The sequence below is a fragment of the Symphalangus syndactylus genome, chromosome 17 (genome assembly GCF_028878055.3).
Source record: "Symphalangus syndactylus isolate Jambi chromosome 17, NHGRI_mSymSyn1-v2.1_pri, whole genome shotgun sequence".
Taxonomy (NCBI): Eukaryota; Metazoa; Chordata; class Mammalia; order Primates; family Hylobatidae; genus Symphalangus; species Symphalangus syndactylus.
The window spans coordinates 77,699,345-77,703,931 of NC_072439.2; the positions used below are offsets into that span (position 1 = coordinate 77,699,345).

The 4,587-nt window shown below is 40.7% G+C and overlaps 1 pseudogene; it reads right to left on the reverse strand.

Moving 5' to 3' along the window:
• Positions 1-395: 395 nt before the first annotated feature.
• LOC134733316 (actin, cytoplasmic 1-like) lies at positions 396-1,865 on the reverse strand (annotated as a pseudogene).
• Between the last annotated feature and the right edge of the window lie 2,722 nt (positions 1,866-4,587).

The window sequence follows — 4,587 nt, forward strand, 5'->3', positions numbered from 1 at the left end:
TGGGGGACAAAAGGGGGAGCCACAAAGGCTGATCATTCAAAATAAAACAAAATAAAAAAAATTAAGGTGAAGATTTTTAAAAATTTGCATTACATAATTTACATGAAAGCAATGCCATCACCTCCCCTGTGTGGACTCAGGAGCAGACTAGGGCATTTTCCTTAGAGAAAAGTGTGGTGGCTTTTAGGAGGGCAAGGGACTTCCTGTAACAATGCATCTCACGATATTTGGAATGACTATTAAAAAAAGAACAATGTGCTATCAAAGTCCTAGGCCACATTGTAGAACTTTGGAGAATGCTTGCTCCAATCGACTGCTGTCACCTTTGTTCCTGAGTCAAGCCAAAAAAACAAACAAACAACAAAAACAAACAACAAAAAAAGCCATGTGCCAATCTCATTTTGTTTTCTGTGCAAGTTAGGTTTTGTCAAGAAAGGGTGTAATGCAACTAAGGTACAGTCTGCCTAGAAGCATTTGCAGTGGACAATGGAGGGGCCGGACTCGTCATACTCCTGCTTGCTGATTCATATCTGCTGGAAGGTAGAAAGGAGGCCAGGATGGGGCTGCCGATCCACAGGGAGTACTTGCGCTCAGAGGAGCAATGATCTTGATCTTCATGGTGCTGGGCGCCAGGGCAGTGATCTCCTACATCCTGTTGGCGGTGCTAGGATACATGGTGGTGCTGCCAGATGGCACTGTGTTGACATACAGGTCTTTGTGGATGTCCACGTCACACTTCATGATAGAGTTGAAGGTAGTTTCGTGGATGCCACAGGATTTCATGCCCAGGAAGAAAGGCTGGAAGAGCGCCTTGGGGCAGCAGAACCTCTGGTTGCGGATGGTGATGACCTGGATGTAGGGCAGCTCATAGCTCTTCTCCAGGAAGGAGCTGGAGGCCACCATGACCATCTCCTGATCCAAGTCCAGGGTGACCTAGCACAGCTTCTCCTTGATGTCACCCACAATTTCCTGCTTGGCAGTGGTGATGAAGCTGTAGGCACTGGGTGAGGATGTTCATGAGGTAGTCAGTCACTCCATGGCCAGCCAGGTCCAGCTGCAGGATGGCGTGGTGGAGGGCATACCCCTCATAGATGAGCACAGTGTGGGTGACCCTTCACCAGAGTCCATCACCATGTCAGTGGTATGGCCAGAGGCCTACAGGGACAGCACAGCCTGGATGGCCATGTACATGACTGGGGTGCTGAAGGTCTCAAACGTGATCTAGGTCATCTTCTCGTGGTTGGCCTTGGGCTTGAGGGGGGGTCTCGGTCAGCAGCACGGGGTGCTCCTCAGGAGCCACAGGGAGCTGGTTGTAGAAGGTGTGGTGCCCGATCTTCCATGTCGTTCTAGTTCAGTGTCAGGAGGCTTCTCTTGCTCTGGGCCTCATCACCCACTAGGAGTCCTTCTAACCCATGCCCACCATCACACCTTGGTGCCTGGGGCGCCCCACGATGGATGGGAAGACGGCCCGGGAAACATCGGAACATCGTCACCCGCGAATCTGGCCTTGCACATGCAGGAGCCTTTGTTGACTACAAGCCCGTCGATATCATCATGGTGAGCTGGCAGCGGGTGTGGACCGGCGGCGAGGGGGAGGCTCTGTGCTCGTGGGGCGAACGCGGTCTCCGCGGTCTTCCTCAATGTCCTCTATGTCTTTTAAGTATTTGTATATTGTCTTATCTTAAATGTTTCTGTTGATAATACGTTTAAGTCTTGGGGTTACCTTATAACTTCATGTATAGCAGGTGAATCTTAAAATTTATGTAAGGACTTAAATATGTCACTTTTTTTGTTTATCACTAGAAGACTGTTTGTGTCACTTTGACTGACATTACAAGCCACATCAGCTGGTGTAACTGTAAATAGACAGTATATTAATATGGGCTACAAAAGAAGACATATGAGTCTGACTAATAATGTTGATGCTTCTTCTAAAAGAAAATGTCCCTTATTCTTATGTCTCCTACGGTTAACTTCGTCTCCTTTTTCTAGCCTACAAATGTACTAGAGTGGCAAGGCTTTACATTCAAATGACCATATAAAGTTGTGTGTGTGTGTGTGTGTGTGTGTACTAAAATTAAAAACATTTTATTTTAAATCTTCAATAAATTCAAAGTAGCTTTAAATGTTTGAAACAAGCAACTTCGACTCATATATATATTTATTGTGATATTTATACCAATTGTTTTAGAAATAAAAAGTTTCCTTTGGGAGGCCAAGGCGGGTAGATAAACTGAGGTCAGGGGTTTGAGACTAGCCTGACCAACATGGTGAAACCCCGTCTCTACTAAAAATACAAAAAATTAGCTGGGCGTGATGGCACATGCCTGTAATCCTAGCTGCTTAGGAGGCTGAGGCAGGAGAATTGCTTGAACTTTGGAGGCATAGGTTACAGTGAGCCGAGATAGTGCCATTGCACTCCAGCCTGGGTGACAAGAGTGAAACTCCATCAAAAAAAAAAAAAAAAAGAGAGAGAAAGAAAGAAAAGAGAGAGAGAAGAAAGGAAAGAAAGAAAGAAACAAAGAAAGACAGAAAGAAGAAAGAAAAAGAAAAAGTTTCTATTGATGCAGAAGAAATATAATTTAACATGAGTATGTTTTCTTCTCAATACTAGTTCATAAACTCTTAAGTCATTACCTAATACTGTTCTGTTCTATCATTTCTCTACCGAGAAATGAGGTGGTTTTAGATAATTTTTAAGGTTCTTTCCTTTTTTTCTTCTTATTGCCAACAGTTTTTTTATTTCTGGTTATTATTTTTCAATGTTCAATTTCATTTGCTACATTATTTAAATATTATATGTGGGTGGAAATTTCTATAACCAATGGTTAACTGGTATGTAATAAAAAACAAAACGACTTGGGCACTCAAGGACTATGCTTCAAATATTTGAGTAATACCTATGCTTTAGTATATTAATTCTAATGTTTGATCACTAAGTAATGCATGACTAAATGCTTTATTGATACAATAACTTCAGACCCATTTTCTTTTCTTTTCTTTTTTTTTTTTAGGTGGAGTCTCGCTCTGTCACCTAGGCTGGAGTGCAGTGGCGTGATCTAGGCTCACTGCAAGCTCCGCCTCCCGAGTTCACGCTGTTCTCCTGCCTCAGCCTCCCAAGTAGCTGGGACTACAGGAGCCCGCCACCACGCCCGGCTAATTTTTTGTATTTTTTTTAGTAGAGACGGGGTTTCTCCGTGTTAGCCAGGATGGTCTCGATCTCCTGACCTCGTGATCCCCCCGCCTCGGCCTCTCAAAGTGCTGGGATTACAGGCGTGAGCCACCGCGCCCGGCCCAGACCCATTTTCCACTTGATAAAATACAAAATAAAACAAAACACAAAATAAAACAAAACCTTTTCGAAATTAGATTTTATTCAGTAATGGACTTAAAACTTGCCTTTCTTTTTCTCTGGCAGTTATTGGCCTTTCTTACAAGAGATTATTAGCTAAAGATCACGGCATTTTTATTTTGTTACTTTAAAGCTAAAGAATTTATTATCTCATCCTTAAGGCTGTGGCAGATCATTTTCTTCATGGGCTGTATAGTACATAAATAATGCAAGATTTAAAGCCTTAGAATTCCTTTATCAGCAGATAGCAAAGTACTTAAAAAATCCTTTTCTGGATTGAGGTAATAGTCTGCTTTTATGCTGAATCTACTCAAGGCTTTGTGAACTGCTTCTATATGGGAGATAAGCAAGTGACACTGGACACATCTAATGGCAGACCTGCCTCAGACTGAATCCACCCTCCATAAAATTCACCAGTAAAGAGAATTGATGTAAACACAACTTTAGTGTTTAAGATTATAATTCGGATGCAGCCACCTCTTTTAGTTCCATTACTGGGTTTCTGGCATGGCTGTTAGTACAGGAATAAAAGAATTTGGATGATGCAAATGGAACTATGCAGTAAGATTGGGGAGAAAACTGTATAACTCTGATGCTCAGTAGAAATATTTTTGAAATTGGAAACAGAATGGCCATATTTACTTTCCTTAGTCAAGTTTAAATAAAACAGGAGGCAGGACGGGCCTGACTGACAGAAATATAACACATTTCTCAAATACTACAAGTTCTATTACCACCCAGGATAGGAGAAATAAAAGTCGATATTACACTTTTCCAAAATATATGTACTGGAATTTTGCCAAGTAATTATGTAGCAAATTTTGACCTGCTTTAAGATGGTTATCAACAGAGGTTTCAAAAGTTCAGCATTTCTGACTCTAGAAACTCAGAGGCCTAATTAAACTTAGGTATATATTCTAAAAATCACTTTTATTTTTAAAGCACTATTAAGAATTGGCTTATGCATTTTATTCCCAAGATGTTAAACTGCTATAACCCAGAAAGAAACAAAAATCTTCAATGGACCTGTATCATTTTCTGTGTTAAATATTTGATTGTCAAAATAATTCAATTAGCTGGTGTTGAATAATAATAGTGAAAAGAACAAAATTTCAGTGTAAAGTATATAAGTTAAATCTTTTACATGTGTAGTATAATGATTATAGGTATTCAAATAAAAATAAAAATTTTAATAAAAAAATTCAAAAACTTTTTGCCTCACTCACTTTATTTCA